The sequence below is a fragment of the Aegilops tauschii genome, chromosome 5, assembly GCF_002575655.3.
Source record: "Aegilops tauschii subsp. strangulata cultivar AL8/78 chromosome 5, Aet v6.0, whole genome shotgun sequence".
NCBI lineage: Eukaryota > Viridiplantae > Streptophyta > Magnoliopsida > Poales > Poaceae > Aegilops > Aegilops tauschii.
In genome coordinates this window covers 426,042,157-426,064,310 of record NC_053039.3, presented here as the reverse complement: position 1 = coordinate 426,064,310, position 22,154 = coordinate 426,042,157, and positions in this window count along the sequence as shown.

Below are 22,154 nucleotides of genomic sequence, written 5' to 3'. Positions count from 1 at the left end.
TGGTGCGTCGTGTCGAAAACCCATCACAGCGTCTGGTGCTTAGCCGGGTCGAACTCCCACATATTGAATGCACGTGTTTGACACGGGAGGATCCGGCGGAAGAGCATGACCTGGACCACCTTGACAAGCTTGATTTTCTTGCTCATCATGTTTTTAACATAGTTCTGGAGTCCGGTCAGCTCCACCGATGAGCCCCAGGATAGGCCCTTCTCTTTCCAGGAGGTGAGCCACATGGGGATGCCAGATCGAAATTCGGGGGCCGCCACCCAGTTGGTGTCGCGCGGCTCGGTGATGCAGAACCACCACGATTGCCACCCCTTCATGGTCTCCACGTAGGAGCCTTCGAGCCAGGTGACGTTGGGCATTTTGCCCACCATGGCGCCTCCGCACTCCGCTTGCTGGCCAACCACCACCTTCGGTTTCACGTTGAAGGTCTTCAGCCACAGGCCAAAGTGGGGCTTGATGCGGAGGAAGGCCTCGCACGTGACGATAAATGCCGAGATGTTGCGGATGAAATTGGGGGCCAGATCATGGAAGTCTAGCCCGTAGTAGAACAAGAGCCCGCAGACAAATGGGTGGAGGGGAAATCCCAGCCCACGGACGAAGTGGGTGAGGAATACAACCCTCTCGTGGGGTTCTAGGGTAGGGACGATCTGCCCCGCGTCTGGGAGCCCGTGCGCGATGTCTGCGGCCAGGTATCCGGATTCCCGGAGCTTTGTAATGTTCTCCTCCGTAACGGAGGAGACCATCCACTTGCCTCCCGCTCCGGACATGTTTGGATTGTTTTTGTGGAGAAACTGCGAACTTGGGCGCTGGAGCTCGAGTGTGCGAGAATGGATGGGCAGGGAAGAAGAAGGCGTGGGTGAAAAAGAGGAGTCCTTGTCCCTTTATAAGGGCGATAGAAACTGTGTGCCTCCCCACTTTCCAGTGTCGGATGTGGGGTTCCGGCAAACCCTTAAGGTTCGAACACTGGGGTGCGCGCAAAGTCTTTCCCTCCTACCAATCTACGCCCTAGCTCGCTAAGATCTCGCGGACGAACTCGACGAACTCGCAACACAGAAAGATACAAGATTTATACTGGTTCGGGCCACCATTTTGGTGTAATACCCTACTCCAGTGTGGAGGTGGTGGATTGCCTCTTGGGCTGATGATGAACAGTACAAGGGAAGAACAGCCTCCTGAGGTTGAGGCGTTCTTGTGCGTACGAGCTTGTGCACGTCTGTGGATCCGATGCCTACTACTATAGTGGCTAGACCTATTTATAGAGGCCCTGGTGCTCTTCCCAAATATCGAGCGGGAAGGGAGCCAACAACGGCGGGCAAATTTGAAGGGGGACAGCTAGTACAAGCTATCGTGACAAAAGCGGTCTTCGCCTGCGAAAAGCTCTGGTGGTGACGCCATCTTGGGCTCCACGATGACCTCCGTCTCGCCGTCCTCCTGGTCTTGGTCTCGTTGCAACAATATAGCAACCTTTGCCTGATGCCTCGGTACTCTTCGCCTGCGCTGGCCTCCTTAGCACCAAAGAGAAAATAAGGACGTTGCGCGCGCTCGTGCCCGCCTGGTGCCGTGCGTCATGGCTCACGTCATGAGAGCCTCGTGAGGGTTGCCCCGCCTCGATATCTCCGCTCCTCGTGAGCCTGCCTAGCTAGGCCACTCCAGAGGAGGTCTTGCGTCGTTCGCCTCGCGAGGCTTGGACCCTCGCGAGGGTCTTGGTTGCCTTGTTGATGAAGATGGGCCGTACGGCCTGCTGGCTTAGCCACGCTGTGGGCCGTAGGCAGGCAAGTCTGGGGACCCCCGTTCCCAGAACGCCGTCAGTAGCCCTCGGGCCCAAGGTGCACTCGGGCTTGGCTTCACGGCGAAGCCAAGGGTCAAGTTCGGAGCACCACGGGCCCCAAAAGCCCGCGGCCTCGGTTGACGCATGGCGGTTGATTGGACGTGGGTGTCTCCGCTTCCCCATGTTGCCTCGGCAACTGCGCGACTTGACAAGTCCCTGCGACATGCAAGGAAAACCATCATTACCTGCGATCGTGGGAGACGCCGGTTGGCCTCCTCTTGCTATAAATGGGGAGGGGGCGGAGCCCCCGTTGCCCATCTCTTCCTTGCTTGCTTGCTCCTTCCTCCTTGCTCCATCTCTTGTAGCGACACCCATGGCATCACGAAGGAAGTTCTCCGCCACCGAGAAGGGGAAGGCCCCTCGCGAGGGACCCGGCTCCCTGGCGCCCAAGCGCGGCCGTGGCCGCCCGCGCAAGCATGCCGCAACCCCCGCCGTGGCCCATCGTCGAGACGGCGCCACGGCACGCGGAGTGGGTCATCTCAGCCATGGCGGTCCAGTTGATGAGGGGACGTTTGCTGTGGTGGCGCGGCCTCCTCGTCCGCGCTTCCACATGGCGGAGGTGTCGCCGGAGTTTGTCGTCTGGTCGGAGAACCCGCCCGACAACTGGCTCCAACTTCCACGATTCTTTGCCGGCGAACTTCTGGCCTCTGGTCCAGGCGGACTGTGGCTGCACGCGGATGGCTGCTACAGCAAGGCGTCTTGGGTTGCGGTCGAGACTTCCGCCGCGGGCAACAGAGCCCTGGCCCGCGGCTGGCAGACATTCGCCCGCGCGCGCGGCCGGGGCAGGCGGTGCACCCTCCACTTCAGGTACGATGGTAGATCGACCCTCTATGTGAGGACGTTTGGGGTAGATGGTTGCCGCGCCGGGTGCTGCCCCGAGGCGAACGACGGTGAGGAGGTGCTCGGCCCTTGGGATGGTCACGACAAGGACGAGGGCGAGCTCGCCCTCGGCCGCGACCGTGTCTCGTCCAGCTACGGCGGCTCTTCCTCTGGTGACAGCTCCAGCAGTGGTGGCTACGACCAGCCGCCGCGCCCGTTTTGAAGGCGGCAGTGGGTCTTCTCGTCACCGCACCTCCGTGAAGCATGAGGAAGGATCCGGCTAGGCTCGGGGTAGCGCCAGGGGCCTGTCTTCGCGGATCGCTGCATGCTACTTTTGTTTTACTCTTTTCCTGCATCAAGAATGAAACCAGTATGGGCCCAGGAGGGCGTGTATCGAACTATGGTTCCTTGGTTATAACAGTATGTGTGTTGTTCCCATGCTGTGTCATTATTTTGCGCAAAGATAACTTAACCTGGTATACTCAGGACGCCCTCTTCCTCGCGAGGCATTTATTTCCTCGCATCCACCTTGCCTTGGTGGCCTGCATTCGCTCAGGAACTGCGAAAAACTCGTTAGGAAGTGTGTTAAAAGATGTGCCGATCATCCTGGCCCTGACCCGGCGCTTTGTGTCGCGGTACCCGAGGGGCACGGACTAGGAGAGGTGCGCAAACTTTTGGGCTCGAACGAGGGTGGCTCACGAGAAGGCAGAAAGGAGAAAAAATGCTCGCGAGGGCACCAGCCTAGCCCCCTCGTGAGGCATGCGAGAGAGAGAGAGAGAACACGAGCAAATTCAAGCCGGAAAAAATGCAGTGAGAGGCGAGGGAACCAAATCAGCAAGGAACGCCAAAGGCAAACTTTGATTAAGGCAAAGCGAGCCAACTACGGAAAGCAAATGAAAATCCGCGTCCGGCTCCTAATCTAGTCTTCAAGTCTTCTCACCAGCGCAGAGCTAAGTGTCGTCCACTAGGCGTGGGAGGGAGCCCCAGGGCCTGAGGCCAGCGCTCCTGAGACTCCGGGGCGTATACAGCCCCAACTCATTATTACGTGAGAGTGTCACGGGCGGCGATTCTTCACAGGCACCGAGCCTTCTTCATAGGCTCTGGGCTTTTCTTCCCAGGCTCTGGGCCTTGCTTCTCAGGCTCTGGGCCTTGCTTCATGGATAGAACTTCCGGAGCTGCTGGATGTTCCAGGTGTTCTGGATGGGTATCCCGTCCTGCGTCTCCAGGCGCACCGCACCCGGCCTGGAGACATGGACGACCCTGAACGGGCCCTCCCACATGGGCGAAAGCTTGTGCAGCCCTTCTCTGGAAAGGACCCGCCTCAAGACGAGGTCGCCCACCTCGAGCGTCCTGGAGAGGATGTTGCGGCAGTGGTATCGCCGCAGCACTTGTTGGTACCTTGCTGCCCTCAATGCAGCTTCGCGGCGGTGCTCCTCCCCCAGCACAAGGTCCATCCCCCGCATGGTGTCCTGCTGCATCTCATCGAACGCCAGGACCCACGCGGAGCGATGTTTCACCTCGTGAGGGAGGACTGCTTTAGCTCCGTAGATGAGGAAGAATGGAGTCTCGCCCGTTGGCTTGGTGGCGGTGGTTCGGATGGACCACAACACGGACTGGAGCTCGCCGTGCCAGCCCCTGCAGCATGCCTCCAGCTTCTTCTTGAAGGTCCTAGTCTTGAGGCCCCTCAGGACCTCCTCGTTAGCGCGTTCGGCCTGACCGTTACTCCTGGGGTGGGCCACCGAAGCGTAGCAGATCTACGTTCCAAAGTTAGCATAGTAGGTTTTGAAGAGGTTGCTAGTAAACTGCGAACCGTTATCTGTGATGATGCGGTTGGGGACCCTGAAGCGGCTCATGAGGCCCTTGATGAACTTGACAGCAGAGCCGGCTGGAATGGTACAGACGGCTTCCACTTCCGCCCACTTGGTAAACTTGTCGATGGCGACGTAGAGATAGCGGTAGCCCCCTGGCGCTTGAGGGAACGGGCCTAAGATGTCCAGCCCCCAGACTGCGAACGGCCATGTGAGAGGGATGGTTTGGAGGCCCTGGGCAGGCTGATGGATTTGCTTGGCATGAAATTGGCAAGCTTCGCAGGACTTCACCAGCTCAGCTGCGTCGTTTAGTGTTGTAGGCCAGTAGAATCCACTGCAGAACACCTTGCCGACGAGGGTCCGTGACGATGAGTGGTGCCCACTGTCCCTGCCATGTATGTCAATCAGCAACTCCCTTCCTTGATCGCTGGAAATGCAGCGCAGCGTGACATCGTTCGGTCGTTTCCTGTATAACTCGCCGTCCTGGACACAGTATGCCGTGGCTTGCCGGGCCACACGCTCCGCGTCCTCTTCCTTCTCCGGCAGCGTCCCGTGCATCAGGTACTCTTTGAATTCCTTGGTCCAGCACTCTTCCTGGGGCTCGAGCGCCAAGAGCAGCCGAGCTCCTGAGGTCAGGCCACAGGCTGGGGCTCCCATGGCCGGGGGCTACGGGAGCTCCTCCCGAGGCTGAGTCTTGCTTGAAAGAGGTGGCGTAGCTGATGTCTTGAAGAGCCGCTCTTCGAAGAAGCCGGGCTCTTGCGGTTGCCGCTTGGATGCTCTCCTAGCGATGTCTTCGGCTTCCTTGTTGGTGCCCTGGGGCACGTGCTGCAGCCCCAGGCCCGAGAACTGCTTTTCCATCTTGCGCACCTCCGCGAGGTAGGCCTCCATGTGCTCGTCCTTCGGCTCGTACACCTTGTTGGAGAAGTTGACGAGGAGCTGTGAGTCGCCTTTGACGGTGAGGCGCTTCACCCCTAGGGCCGCCACAACCTTCAGGCCGGCTATGAGGCCTTCGTATTCTGCGATGTTGTTGGAGACCTTCTTGCCGTGCTGAAAACAGAGTTGCACGGCGTAGTAGAGCTTGTCCTGAGTTGGCGAGATGAGCACTGCTCTAGCCCCCGCGCCCTGGTGCGCGAAGGCGCCATCGAAATACATGACCCAGCCCTCGAGTGCCTCGCTTCCTGGGGAGGTGGACCGGTCTTCTCCTTCCTCAAGAGCCGGGGCATCTGCCCATTCTGCCACAAAATCGGCGAGCGCGGCTCCCTTGATGACCCTGGTAGTGCTGAACTCCAACTGGAATGCTTGCAACTCAATGTTCCACTCAGCGACCCTTCCGGCTGAGTTAGGGCTCCTGAGTACCCTCTCCAATGGGTAGGCAGAGACGACCTTGATGGGGTGGCCCTGGAAGTAGTGCCACAGCTTGCGCGAGGCCACCAAGAGTGCGAGCAGGAGCTTTTGCGGCATGGGGTAGAGCGCCCTCGCGTCCCGCAGTACGGTGCTGACGAAGTACACCGGGTGCTCGATGAGGGCTAGCACACTGACGAGGCTCGGGTCCTGCGGAGATTGGGGCGTATCCTGAGGTGGTGGGTTTCCTGAGACCTGACCGTCCTCAGGAGCTTCTGCGATGCTGCCCTGCTGAGCTTGGTCTTCCGCCGCTGATGGCTTTGCTGTGACTTGCTGACCCTGCGCCGCACCAACTCTGGCTTGGCGCGGCGCTCCCTTGTCTTGGCGCTCCTCCTGAACTGCTACCAGCGCCGCGCTGGCGGAGTACGGGGTGGGGGCAAGGTAGAGTACCAGAGGCTCGAGAGGCCGCGGTGCCACCATCACCGGGGGGCTGGTGAGGTATTTATTAAGGTCTTGGAAGGCCCGGTCGGCCTCCGGGGTCCACTCGAATGGGCCCTTCTTCTTCATGAGCTTAAAGAAGGGTAAGGCGCGCTCGCCTAGCTTGGAGATGAAACGCCCTAACGCGGTCACCCGCCCTGCTAGCTTCTGCATCTCCTTCAGGGTCTGCGGTGGGCTGATGTCTTCGATGGCCTTTATCTTCTCTGGGTTCGCCTCGATCCCTCTGTGGGATACGAGGAACTCCACTAGCTTGCCGGAGGGGACGCCAAACACGCACTTCTCCGGGTTAAGCCTCAAGTTCACTTGGCGCAAGCTCTCAAAGGTCTCCTCCAAGTCTTGAATCAATGTCCTCGCCTCGCGAGATTTGACCACTATGTCATCGATGTAGGCCTCTGTGTTTATGCCTAGTTGCCGCCCCAAGGCGATGTGCATCAACCGCTGAAAGGTTGCGCCCGCGTTGCGGAGCCCGAAGGGCCCCGCATGGTGTTAGGAAGGCTGTCTTCTCCACATCCTCCACCGCCATCTTGATTTGGTGGTATCCGGAGAATGCATCCAGGAAACATAGCAAGTCACACTCGGTGGTGGAGTCGACGATCTGATCGATGCGTGGAAGTGGGAACGGATCTTGGGGGCAAGCTTTGTTAAGGTCGGTGAAGTCGACGCACATCCGTTCCTTCCCGCCTTTCTTCGGTACTACGACAGGGTTCGTCAGCCATTCGGGGTATCGAACTTCTCGAATGGTACCTGCCGCCTCCAGCTTGCGTGTCTCTTGGACGATGAAGGCCTGCTTCTCCATGGACCACCGTCTTGCTCGCTGCTTCACGGGGCGTATGTTGGGGCATACCCTTAGGTGATGCTGGATCACCTCCCTCGGGACCCCTACTAGCTGATTGGGCTCCCACGCGAATATCTCCTTGTTCGCGCGTAAAAACCTCACCAAAGCTTCCTCTTGTCCCGGGTCAAGGCCGGCTCCTATGGTAAAGGTGGCTCCTGAAGACCCGTCCTCGTTGACCGGCACCTGCTTGGTTTCCGCCTTGTCCTGGGTGAACAGCTGCTTCTTCTTGGTGGGCGCGGTCTCCTTGGCCTCGGGGGTACCGGCGCCGGCTGGGTGTGCTGCTGCCGCGGTCCTGAAGGCGAGCCTAAGCGTCGTCACGGCGTCCTTAATGTCTCCCTTGATGGTGAGGATGCCCTTGCTCCCTGGCATCTTCATGAGATTGTAGGCCGGGTGAGTCGCCGCCATGAACTGAGCGAGAGCCGGGTACCCGAGCATGGCGTTGTACGGGAGACCGATGCGGGCGATGTCAAAGTCCACCAGCTCGGTGCGGTAGTTGTCTCGCGTGCCAAAGGTGACAGGGAGGTGGATCTGCCCCAGAGAGTGGGCGGCTCCACCACCCACTCCCGAGAAGGGCTTGCTGAGGCCGAGCCGCTCGAGCGGCACTTGCAGAAGGCTGAAGGCTTCTACGGAGAGCAAGTTGAGGCCGGCGCCGCCGTCGATGAGGGTCTTGGTAACGGCCACATTGCAGATGGTGGGCGTGCAGGGCATTGGGAGCATGCCGGAGCCGGCGGTGGTGCCGGGATGGTCTTGTGAGCCGAAGGTGAGGTCGGCCTCTGGGGCAGCCCAACCTGGTGGAGCCCCCGGGTGCTTGGAGGCGGCCCCGATCTGACGGAGGAACGGTTTGATGTGACAATCTGAAGGTGGTGCTTGAGAGCCGCCCAGCAGGGCCGCGACCACATAGTGCGCCGGCACCGCGTAGCGATCGATGAAGAGGTCATGGAGTTCCCCCCAGGAGACGATTGTGGATCCCGGGAGGTTGAGCAGCCAGGCGCGCGGCTCGCCGGCAAGGGCCACGGGGAACCAGTTGGCCATGATCTTGTCGTTGCCTCCGGCTTCGAGGACAGCCTCCTCGTATGCCAGCAGGAACAGCGTCGGGTCTGCATTGCCGTCGTAACGCAGCGGCATCTCTGGCTTGAACTTGGTCGGCCATCGCACTCAGTGAAGGGCGGGGGCCAGGCTCGGTACCCAGATGCCCCGCTATCGACGTGGGTCGCGGAGGTGGATGGCGGGGCACCCGCCATGGGAGCGAAGTGCAGCGGCACGGGGCGCAGGTTGGTGGAGAGGAGCTCCGGCGCACCCCTACCTGGCGCGCCAAATGTCGGATGTGCGGTTCCGTCAAACCCTTAAGGTTCGAACACTGGGGCGCGCGCAAAGCCATTCCCTCCTACCAATCTACGCCCTAGCTCGCTAAGATCTCGCGGACGAACTTGACGAACTCGCAACACAGAAAGACACGAGATTTATACCGGTTCGGGCCACCGTTGTGGTGTAATACCCTACTCCAGTGTGTTGGTGGTGGATTGCCTCTTGGGCTGATGATGAACAGTACAACGGAAGAACAGCCTCCTGAGGTTGAGGCGTTCTTATGCGTACGAGCTTGTGCGCGTCTCTGGATTTGATGCCTACTACAGTAGTGGCTAGACCTATTTACAGAGGCCCTGGTCCTCTTCCCAAATGTCGAGCGGGAAGGGAGCCAACAACGGCGGGCAAATTTGAAGGGGGATAGCTAGTACATGCTATCCTGACAAAAGCGGTCTTCGCGTGCGAAAAGCTCTGGTGGTGACGCCGTCTTGGGCTCCACGAGGACCTCCGTCTCGCTGTCCTCCTGGTCTTGGTCTCGTTGCACCAATATAGCAACCTTTGCCTGATGCCTCGGTACTCTTCGCCCGCGCTGGCCTCCTTAGCACCAAAGAGGAAATAAGGACGCTGCACGCGCTGGCGCCCGCCTGGTGCCGTGCGTCATGGCTCACGTCATGAGAGCCTCGTGAGGTTTGCCCCGCCTCGATATCTCTACTCCTCGCGAGCCTGACTGGCTAGGCCACTCCAGAGGAGGTCTTGCGTCGTCTGCCTCACGAGGCTTGGACCCTCGCGAGGGTCTTGGATGCCTTGTTGATGAAGATGGGTCGTACGGCCTGCTGGCTTAGCCACGCTGTGGGCCGCAGGCAGGCAAGTCTGGGGACCCCCGGTTCCAGAACACCGACAGCCTGGTAAACTCGCTTATTCCCCAAGCGCCGTGATTTATGGCGCGGTTGGTTTACCCACACCCGTATTGATGAGCATCCCAAATAAATGGATACTTTGATGCCAAAGATCCAAAAATGGCAGCTTATCGCAACGCCGTCTTAAAAATGTCGGCTCGGTTCGAGGGGCTCGAATTTCATCACGTCGCCCGAGAGAGTAATCAGGCGGCGGACGTCCTTGCTCGCATTAGCGCCAAGCGCGACCCCTTCCCATCTAGCATATTCCTGGAAAGGCTTTTTAAGCCATCCGTGGTGTGGCAAGGGGAGGGCAGCAACAACAGTCCGGATCCGAACATAACCCCAGATTCCGAACACGCCGATATCATCGGGGGCTCAGCCACCGAAAGAACACCGTCGGCCCATCTCATAATGGCAGTCATTGCCCCATGGACCGAACCCTTCCTGGCCTACCTTAATAGTAAAGAGCTCCCAGAAGACCAGAATGAGGCTCGCCGCATTGTCCGGTGTTCGAAGGCCTACAAGGTTCACGATGGAGAGCTCTACAAGAAGAGTACTACCGGGGACCTCCAAAGATGTATCTCCGAGGAGGAGGGGCGGTAGCTTTTGGCGGAAATTCACGCCGGTCTCGGCGGACACCACGCTGCAGCTCGGGCCCTTGTTAGCAAGGCCTTCCGTATAGGGTTTTATTGGCCGACGGCCCGAGCAGACACACAGGACCTTGTCCAACTCTTCGCCAACCAAAGCCTTATGCCCCCAACCGCCCTACAAACAATCCCCATCACTTGGCCTTTCGCGGTCTGGGGACTGGATATGGTTGCACCCCTCAAAAGGGGAAGCCATAAGAAAAAATATTTGCTGGTCATGGTGGATAAATTCACCAAGTGCATAGAGGCCAAACCAGTCAAGACGGCTGAGTCCGGACCGGTGATAGAATTCATATCCGATGTTGTGCACCGTTATGGTGTTCCACACAGCATCATCACCGACAACGGCTCTAATTTTACAGCCGACGAGGTGAAAACCTGGTGTGCTAATCTTGGCATTAAGCTCGATTACGCCTCTGTCTACCACCCGCAAACAAACGGTCAAGTCGAACGAGCCAATTTTCTTATTATGAGCGGCATTAAGCCCAGACTTGTGCGGTCTTTGAAAGAATCAGACAAGCACTGGGTCGAGGAGCTCGACTCCGTACTCTGGGGGCTGCGGACCACGCCCAATCGCACTACCGGATACACACCCTTTTTCATGGTGTACGGTGCAAAGGCTGTGTTACCCTGCGACATTATTCATGACTCACCTCGAGTGTGCATGTACGAAGAGAGAGAAGCCGAGCTTGATCGGAACTACAGCTTAGATGCCCTGGAGGAGGAGCGCGACGTTGCAAAAGCCCATTCCGCATTTTATCAACAGCAGGCCCGAATATATCAAAGCGGAGAAGTACGGGCCAAGACTTATAATATTGTTGAACTAGTTCTACGCTTGCCGTAGAAGAAAAAGGACAAACTCAAACCCAAGTGGGAGGGTCCCTTCATCATCGACGAAGTTCTCACCGGAGGAGCGTATCGCCTGCGTGATGCCTCAGATAATCGCTTAGAGCCGAACCCATGGAATGCGGCCAGACTCCGAAGATTCTATGCCTAGCGCCGAAATCTCGGTTTGTCCCCTCCTCCCTGCTATATACCCTATTTTCTCCCTTTCTTCCTTTTTGCTTTCCTTTTCTTTTTAGCATTAAAGCTTTCGCGCGGCTCAACCGCGCACTTGTGACGCATACATCTTTAAATATGTACGTCCATTATACCTGGGGGCTTCGTGGACAGAAGCTTTTTATTACTATTCTTCGAGCATCAAGCTCTTCACATATGAGTCTTTCCATATGTACCTTTTCTTCGCCACTATATGCATCGATATGACTTAATTTTTGGCCAAGCTGGGTTGCCTGGCTCCTGTGCTTATGCCCTACGTTCCCGTTAGTTCGGCTAGGGCATAAAGGGAGCACCTCTGCGATTGTTACTGCCGGGTCATCTGGATGTGTACCTCAGACTAGGTGAAGCCGAACGCTAGCTTTCTTAAGGGAATATTCGATCGGTGAATTAAAGATGTTTTTTGCAATTACTCCATTAGGAACCCCCAGAAGTTACATACACTGTGATTTTTTCCATCACAGTTCGGACATGTATACTAATGCATGCACACCTAGGGAAAGGAACCCTTAACGGAACTATTCTCTCTGGAATATGTTTCTTACTATTTCAATGTAATATAACATATCTAGCCAGATACAACTTGTCTGTTCAAGCAACTATGACCCCTACGCCTAGTTTTCCAGGCATGCCCCGGTCTACTCGGCCGCGAGGGTATTCGGAAACACTCCGCACCCTCGGGTCCGGAGGTTGAAGCGAAAAGGTATGCCATGACAAATGCTATACAATTCAGCTAGAATTACATAGGGTAAGGAAAGTACATAGTCACTAGGACTTAAACACTTCCTCCTCTATACCGTCCAACAGGCGGTCCAACTTACAATCCTGTTGGGAATATTTGGCGGCCACCTCTACTTGGTCATATACTAAACTAACGGGAATTTCTTCCCCATTTGACCCTAGCGGTCCGACCCGAGCCATGTGATTAGGATCAAGCTTGGTATACTGAGTTTTCACCATGGCCCAAGCCTCTCGTGCACCATCTTGGCAGGCCGATATCTTCCATAGTCGGATACGCCGCTGCGCTCCTTTAAACAGCTCTATAAGCTCCTCCATACTTCCTGGAGGGGAGGCGGATGGCCATAGGGCCTTGGCAACACTCCGCATCGCCAGACGAGCCTGTTCGTGCACTCGTGATAGCCCTTGCAGCAGATCACTTGATGATCCGGACACCTCCTCTTTAGGATGGCCCGTCAATATACCTGCAATCATAACTATATCAGTTCCATCCATCTCCGAACTGCTTTAAAAATAGTTCAGACACATACTATGCCGCCCCGCAGCTTCTTGTTCTCCTTCACGGAATCGGCTAGCTGGGCCCGCACATCCTTCAGCTCTTCGCCTAGCTGGGTCTTACAATCCTGGAGCTGTTTTTTCTCAACAATGACCTGCTTCAGCACACGTTCGCCTGCAGCATGTAGCCTTTTGGCTTCTTGTTCATTCGCTTGCGCGATTTCCAGCGCCTCCTTGAGTTCCTCTGACAATTATGTCATGGCATAAGCAAGACTGTTAGCATTAATGGCATATAATTATATTTTCTCGATGGAGGGGAATATTACCAGGTGACGCCTTCTTGGACTTTTTTAGTTCGGCGGTAGCAGCATTTAGCTATGTCCGACATTGCTCCAGCTCTTGGGTTAGCAGGTTGTTCTTCTCTCTAAGAACCTGGTCATACAATGATCCTTAAATCAGTTGTACCAACTGCTTTCAGTCGCAGGGGCTACTGGCATATGGCTATCCTATTCGGACAAAGAAAACTTACCCGCACATCTATTAAATGCTGCTTTGTGGCTCTACTAAGCCCGTTTCGAGTAGCTTGGATGTATGCATCAACCGAGCTGAAGGCATTGAATGCCTCTTCCAAGAACTCAGGGTCTCGTAAAATGGCCCTGCTGCGCCGATGATTCATGGCACTCTCCACTTCCAAGTTGGTAACGGAAATATTCTCCGAACCCTCGGCCGAAGGACAGTCCGGCATTGTTCCCATGTCGACTCCCGTCTCTCCGACTGGGTCTACAACCCGGGCGCGGGGAATACGGCTGGCCGGACCATCGGACATAGTCCGGTGAACCGTTTTCCTGGTGCAAGACAGACGTACAAGTTACAGTTGGATGTGACTACTAAAGTATACCTTCAAATCCTTACCTCTTAGATGAGGGACCGGTCGTGTCTTCACCGACCTTCCTTTTAGAGGCCTTGCTCGGCGCTGGACCGCCCCCGGAGTGGCATGACGTGCCGAACGCCTCCCCTTTGAAGCACGAGGCAGTGCGGTGGGTGAGGCAGTGCGACGAAACTCTTTCCAGGGGGATTTTTCTTGATGACTTACGTGGGAAGTAGGTAGAAGACCGGGATAATCGGCGACAATGGCCACCTCCGTGCCATCGTAGCTTGCCTGGTAAAACACCCCTTCCGCAAGTACCACGAATATATCCGGGTCCTCTTCAAACCCAGGATCTAGCTCCCGGTTGTGGTTCTCTGGTTGTGGAGCGGGGCTGTTAAACCCCTCGGTGATTTTTCGCCAATGTTGTTATAAGTGGATTAGTAATTTATCAAAGGTGATCCGGGAAGTGGGATAAGTAAAGAAGAGGGGTTGGGGCTTACCCAACTGGGAAGATCATACATAGAATACCCATCTCTGCGATTGATCCGAAGAAATTCCTCTTCCTCCCCTTTGAATAGCTCGGCCAGTATCTTGGCTAGAGCGGCGGGGGTGTCCAGACCTTTTCGACCACAGAGGGAGGCGTCATCCTCCCCGTTGTAGTGCCACATTGGGAGCCCTCTATATGGAAGCGGCTGAACCCCTCGCGCTATGGAGGTCGCCATTACCTCAACTATTGTTAATTCGGACTGGGCAAGCGTCTTTATCTTGCTCATGAGCTGACGAACTTCCACGCTATCATCCTCTTCAAGACTCCGGGGATGCCAGCTGTGCCCTTTCTTCAGTGGAACGCTTGCAAATTTGGGAAGACCCTTTTGAACTTGGTCAGGAAGCACGACATCCTCAATGTAGAACCATTCGGAAGGCCATTCTTCTGACGCCTTCCTTGGTGTGCCGGACAGGTATCTGGTAGCGGTGATGCGCCACACTTCGGCTCCGCCCACTTCAAATATTGACCCCTCATGGTTACGCGGAACAAGAGAAAACAATTTTCTCCACAGTTCAAAATGGGCCTCAACGCCCAGAAATAATTCGCACAGAGCGACATAACCCACGATGTGTAGGATGGAGGCAGGAGTGAAGTTGTGCAGCTGGAGGCCATAGTATTCCAGAAGCCCTCGGAGGAATGGATGGATTGGAAATCTGACGCCTCTTAGTAGATAGGGGATGAAGCACACTCGCTCCCCCCTGGATGGACTGGGGAAGTCCTCCGCCTGAGTCACGCCATTGAAGGAGGCCAGTCCTACTAGAACAGGGACCAGATCCGCAGGAGGAAGAAATCCCTGCATTTGCAACTTCGCCAATTGGCTATGGGACATACAGCACTTCTCCCACTCGCCTTTCTCTGGGCCAGAACGGGAGGAGAATCTGGGAATGCTAGCCATGTTGGAATGGTTTCTCCTAGCAGTCTCCGAGGATTTTTCTCCGCGTGGTGTCGAATGGATCTAGGATCCAATCTCTTTAAATAGACGCTCTTCCTTGCTTGGATGGGGTGTTATTTGAAAAAATACCCTGACTTTCCGCATTCGCTCGGCACGTGGAAGATGAAGTTATTAGCGCACAGAAGCCGAGGGGAGCAATATTGAATCAACGGTCGAATACATTACTTGGAGGAGGAACCCGCCTTGCAATGCCGAAGACAATCTGCGCACCGAACACCTCGTCATTGAAGCCTGGTTCGGGGGCTACTGATGGAGTCCTGGACTAAGGGGTCCTCGGGCATCCGACCTATTATTCATGGGCCGGACTGGTGGGCTGTGAAGACATGAAGGCCGAAGACTGCACCCGCGTCCGGATTGGACTCTCCTTGGCGTGAAAGGCAAGCTAGGCGACCAACTCCGAAGATTCCTTCTTATGTAACCGACTCTATGTAAACCCTAGATCCCCCCGGTGTCTATATAAACCGGAGGGGTTAGTCCGGACAGGACATATACATTACCATAGTCATATAGGCTAGACTTCTAGGGTTTAGCCATCACGATCTCATGGTAGATCAACTCTTGTAATACTCATATTCATCAAGATCAATCAAGCAGGAAGTAGGGTATTACCTCCATAGAGAGGTCCCAAACCTGGGTAAACATCGTGTCTCCCATCTCATGTTACCATCGATCCTAGACGCACAGTTCGGGACCCCCTACCTGAGATCCGCCGGTTTTGACACCGGCAGGGGGAGCCATGGAGGAGGGGCTGGGGTTTCGCAGCTCGGGAGAAGGGAGCTTCCGCGGACAAGGTGACTTGGCGCCCACGAGGTATGAATGGGGGGGGAATTGGGAGGGAAGTGGAACCATGTTTTATGGACGCATTTGTCTAAAATGTGAGGGGGAGTTACAGTTCTACCCCTGCCTTTAGGCTTCTTGGCTTGGGTCTGTGTACTGAGGGTCGGGGATAGTAGAGTAACTTTGCTTCTCCCCAAATAGTGGGTGGGAGCGATTTCGGGCGTGGAGGGCATGTTTTGACATATAGTGGGCGCGAGCTATTTCGGGCGATGAGAGCGTGTTTTGAAATAGTGGGCGCGAGCTATTTCGGGCAAGGAGAGCGTGTTTTGCCGACCATGGTTTATGAATTATTCGGCACATGTCATTTCGGCCAAGGAGAAAGCGCGCTTGGATGAAGGTACGAAACTACCCTCGATGTACAACGGGCCAATTGATGCTTGTCCCACATAGGACGGTAATTTCGCGTCTCCCATTTATTTGCTCGGGCGAATTCCACCGAGCAGAGGATGTTTAACGGTTCGTTCAAAATTTGGGAGAACGAGCATCCACATCTACCTTACCAAGTCGATTCGAAGCAAATTTTGAAATATTAGCTTGCCACTTCTTTTTTAGATGGAGAGATGATGCTCTGGAGTAATGTGTTTTTACATGCTCGTTGCTAGCGATTTACTGACAAATAGTTGACCCACTCAAAAAAGGGAATCAAACCCAAAATGAAATATCTTGATACAATGAAATATCTCGATTCAATGAAGTAGCTCGTTCACCAGGTCAAAATAGTGAACTAAATCCAAAATTGAACACCTCAATCGAGTAGCATGTTGTACAGTATTATAGTACTCCATGAACATGTTGAATGTCAAATTAATGAACTTGTTTGATATATGCATATATCCGTTCATGTGTGGATTGCAGACAACATGTTCTCCAATGTAAAATTTTGAATGCAAGTTTATATCGAAACATCGTTTATATCAGTCTTTGATGCATAAAACGCGACCTCCCCCTCTCCCGGACTCCTGCTCTCTCTCTCTCTCTCTCCGACAATCTTCAATTCTGTCGCACGCATCCAACACACAAAACTTGTTGGTACCTCTTGCTTTCTCTCCATCTCTCTCTCTCTCTTTGTGTGTGTGTGTGGGGGGGGGGGTCTTTCTAGTTCGCATGCATATATACTCCATCTATAGGTCTCTCTCGCACACTATGTATGATTTGATACGTCCATTTTGCATCACAATTTTATATCGATATTTATTGCATTATGGGCTGTTATTGCACATTATATCACAATACTTATGCCTATTCTCTCTTATTTTACAAGATTCATATGAAGAGGGAGAATGACGGCAGCGGGAATTCTGGGCTGGAAAAGGAGCAAATATTAGAGACCTATTCTGCACAACTCCAAAAGTCCTGAAAATCCACGGAAGTTATTTTTGGAATTAATAAAAAATACTGAGCGAAGAAAGTACCAGAGGGGGGCCACCCACCATCCACGAGGGTGGACCTCGTGGGCCCCCTGGTAGGCCTCCGGTGTCCATCTTTGGCTATATGGTGTCTTTCACCTTGGAAAAAATCATAAGCACGCTTGCGGGATGAAACACAGCCGCCACGAGGCGGAACCTAGGCGGAACCAATCTAGGGCTCTGGCGGAGCTGTTCTGCCGGGGAAACATCCCTCCGGGAGGGGGAAATCATCACCATCGTCATCACCAACGATCCTCTCATTGGGAGGTGGTCAATCTTCATCAACATCTTCACCAGCACCATCTCCTCTCAAACCCTAGTTCATCTCTTGTATCCAATCTTTGTATCAAAACCTCAGATTGGTACCTATAGGTTGTTAGTAGTGTTGATTACTCCTTGTAGTTGATGCTAGTTGGTTTACTTGGTGGAAGATCATATGTTCAGATCCATTATGCATATTAATACCCCTCTGATTATGAACATGAATATGATTTGTGGGTAGTTACGTCTGTTCCTGAGGACATGGGAGAAGTCTTGCTATAAGTAGTCATGTGAATTTGGTATTCGTTCGATATTTTGATGAGATGTATGTTGTCTTTCCTCTAGTGGTATTATGTGAACGTCGACTACATGACACTTCACCATTGTTTGGGCCTAGAGGAAGGCATTGGGAAGAAATAAGTAGATGATGGGTTGCTAGAGTGACAGAAGCTTAAACCCTAGTTTATGCGTTGCTTCGTAAGGGGCTGATTTGGATCCATCTGTTTCATGCTATGGTTAGGTTTACCTTAATACTTCTTTTGTAGTTGCGGATGCTTGCAATAGGGGTCAATCATAAGTGGGATGCTTGTCCAAGGAAGGACAACACCCAAGCGCCGGTCCACCCACATATCAAATTATCAAAGTACCGAGCGTGAATCATATGAGCATGATGAAAACTAGCTTGACGATAATTCCCATGTGTCCTCGGGAGAGTTTTCCTTCATTTAAGAGTTTGTCCAGGCTTGTCCTTTGCTACAAAAAGGATTGGGCCACCTTGCTGCACTTTATTTACACTTGTTACTTGTTACCCGTTACAAATTACCTTATCACAAAACTATCTGTCACCGATAATTTCAGTGCTTGCAAAGAATACCATACTGAAAACCGCTTGTCATTTCCTTCTGCTCCTCGTTGGGTTCGACACTCTTACTTATCGAAAGGACTACGATAGATCCCCTATACTTGTGTGTCATCGTGACTCTTTTCTGGCGCCATTGCCAGGGAGTGAAGCGCCTTTGGTAAGTGGAATTTGGTAAGGAAAAATTTATATAGTGTGCTGAAATTTACTGTCACTTGTTACTATGGAAAGTAATCCTTTGAGGGGCCTGTTCGGGGTATCTTCACCCCGACCAGTAGAGCCAAGAGTTGCTCCTCCACCTGCTGAACCTACTAAAAATGTTTACTTTGAAATTCCTTCGGGTATGGTAGAGAAACTGCTAGCTAATCCTTTTACAGGAGATGGAACATTGCATCCCGATTTCCACCTAATCTATCTGGATGAAGTCTATGGATTATTTAAGCTTGTAGGTATGCCCGAGGATGTTATCAAAGAAGGTCTTCCCTTTATCTTTGAAGGGAGAGGCATTAACATGGTATAGGCTATGTGATGATATGGGATCATGGAACTACAACCGATTGAAATTGGAATTTCATCAGAAGTTTTATCCTATGCACCTTGTTCATTGTGATCGTAATTATATATATAATTTTTGGCCTCGCGAAGGAGAAAGCATCGCTCAAGCTTGGGGGAGGCTTAAATCAATGTTATATTCATGCCCCAATCATGAGCTCTCAAGAGAAATGATTATTCAAAATTATTATGCTCGGCTTTATCTCGATAATCGCTCCATGCTCGATACTTCTTGTACTGGCTCTTTTATGATGAAGACTATTGAATTCAAACGGGATTTATTGGAAATAATTAAACGCAACTATGAAGACTGGGACCTCGACGAAGGTAAAGAGTCATGTATAACACCTAAGTTTGATTGTGTTAAATCTTTTATGGATACCGATGCTTTCCGTGAATTTAGCACTAAATATGGACTTGACTCTGAGATATTAGCTTCTTTCTGTGAATCATTTGCTACTCATGTTGATCTCCCTAAGGAGAAGTGGTTTAAATATAATCCTCCCATTAAAGTAAAAGTAGTTGCACCTATTGAAGTTGAATAAAAGACTATCACTTATAATGACCCTATTGTTCCTACTACTTATGTTGAGATACCACCTTTCCCTGTTAGAATAAAGGATCATGCTAAAGCTTCAACTGTAGTCAACAAAAGTAATATTAGGACACACAAACCCCCTGAGCATGTTAAAGTTGAACCTAATATTGCCATGGTTAAAGATCTCTTGGCTGATAATATTGATGGGCATGTTATTTATTTCTGTGAGGAAACTGCTAGAATTGCTAAACCTGGTGCTAAAGATAAACATAGACCTGTTGTAGGCATGCATGTTATTTCTGTTAAAATAGAAGATCATTGTATCATGGCTTATGTGATATGGGTGCTAGTGCTAGTGCAATACCTCATTCTTTATACGAAGAAATTATGCATGATATTGCACCCGCTGAGTTAGAAGGTATTGATGTTACAATTAAGCTTGCCAATAGAGATACTATATCACCGATTGGGATTGTTAGAGATGTTGAAGTCTTGTGTGGGAAGGTTAAATATCCTGCTGATTTTCTTGTTCTTGGTTCCCCACAAGATAGCTTTTGTCCCATTATATTTGGTAGACCCTTCTTGAACACTGTTAATGCTAGGATAGACTGTGAAAAGGATATTGTTACTATTGGTTTGGGAGATATGTCTCATGAATTTAGCTTTGCTAAATTTCGTAGACAACCCCGTGATGAGGAATTGCCTAATAAGGATGAAATTATTGGTTTTGCTTCTATTGTCGTGCCTCCTAATGACCCTTTAGAACAATATTTTCTTGACCATGAAAATGATATGTTTATGAATGAAATAAGGGAAATAGATGAAGTATTCTTTAAACAGGGACCTATTCTGAAACACAACTTGCCTGTTGAAATCCTAGGGGATCCTCCTCCACCCAAGGATGATCCCGTGTTTGAGCTTAAACCATTACCTGATACTCTTAAATATGCTTATCTTGATGAAAAGAAGATATATCCTGTTATTATTAGTGCTAACCTTTCAGAGAAGGAGGAAGAGAAATTATTGAAAACTCTGAAGAAGCACCGTGCTGCTATTGGATATAGTCTTGATGATCTTAAGGGCATTAGTCCCACTCTATGTCAACACAAAATAAATTTGGAGAAAGAACCCAAACCAGTTATTGATCACCAGCCACGGCTAAATCCTAAGATGAAAGAAGTGGTAAGAAAGGAAATATTAAAGCTCCTTGAGGCAGGTATAATTTATCCCGTTGCTGATAGTTAGTGGGTAAGTCCTGTCCATTGTGTCCCTAAGAAGGGAGGTATTACTGTCGTTCCCAATGATAAAGATGAATTGATCCCGCAAAGAATTATTACAGGTTATAGGATGGTAATCGATTTCCACAAATTAAATAAGGCTACTAAAAAAGATCATTACCCTTTGGCTTTTATTAATCAAATGCTAGAAAGATTATCCAAACATACACATTTTTGCTTTCTAGATGGTTACTCTGGTTTCTCTCAAATACCTGTGTCAGCTGAGGATCAAGAAAAGACCACTTTTACTTGCCCTTTCGGTACTTTTGCTTATAGACGTATGCCTTTTGGTTTATGTAATGCACCTGCTACCTTTCAAAGATGCATGATGGCTCTATTCTCTGACTTTTGTGAAAAGATTTGTGAGTTTTTCATGGATGATTTCTCTATTTACGGATCCTCTTTTGATGATTTCTTGAGCAACCTTGATCGAGTTTTGCAGAGATGTGAAGAAACTAATCTTGTCTTGAATTGGGAGAAATGCCACTTTATGGTTAATGAAGGCATTGTCTTGGGGCATAAAATTTCGGAAAGAGGTATTGAAGTTGATAAAGCTAAAGTTGATGCTATTGAAAAGATGTCGTGTCCCAAGGACATCTAAGGTATAAGAAGTTTCCTTGGTCATGCCGGTTTTTATAGGAGGTTCATTAAGGACTTCTCAAAAATTTCTCGACCTCTGACTAATGTATTACAAAAAGATATACCTTTTGTCTTTGATGATGATTGTGTAGAAGCATTTGAAATACTTAAGAAAGCTTTGATTTCTGCACCTATCGTTCAGCCACCTGATTGGAATTTACCCTTCGAAATTATGTGTGATGCTAGCGATTATGCTGTAGGGGCTGTTCTAGGACAACGAGTTGATAAGAAGCTAAATGTTATCCAATATGCTAGTAAAACTCTAGATAGTGCCCAGAGAAATTATGCTACTACTGGAAAAGAATTCTTAGCAGTTGTATTTGCTTGTGATAAGTTCAGACCTTATATTGTTGATTCTAAAGTAACTATTCACACTGATCATGCTGCTATCAAATATCTTATGGAAAAGAAAGATGCTAAACCTAGACTAATTAGATGGGTTCTCCTACTACAAGAATTTGATTTGCATATTATTGATAGAAAGGGAGCTCAGAACCCCGTTGCAGACAACTTGTCTAGGTTAGAGAATGTTCTTGATGACCCACTACCTATTGATGATAGCTTTTCTGATGAACAATTAGCTGTCATAGATGCTTCTCGTACTGCTCCATGGTATGCTGATTATGCTAATTACATTGTTGCTAAATTTATACCACCTAGTTTCACATACCAGCAAAAGAAAAAGTTTTTCTATGATTTAAGACATTACTTCTGGGATGACCCACATCCTTATAAAGGAGTACATGGTGTTATTAGGCATTGTATACCTGAGCATGAACATGAACAGATCCTATGCAAGTGTCACTCTGAGGCTTATGGTGGACACCACGCTGGAGATAGAACTGCACATAAGGTATTGCAATCCGGTTTTTATTGGCCTACTCTCTTCAAGGATGCCCGTAAGTTTCTCTTATCTTGTGATGAATGTCAAAGAATTGGTAATATTAGTAGACGTCAGGAAATGCCTATGAGTTATTCACTCGTCATTGAGCCATTTGATGTTTGGGGCTTTGATTATATGGGACCTTTTCCTTCCTCTAATGGCTATACACATATTTTAGTTGTTGTTGATTACGTTACTAAGTGGGTAGAAGCTATTCCAACTAGTAGTGCTGATCATAACACCTCTATTAAGATGCTTAAAGAAGT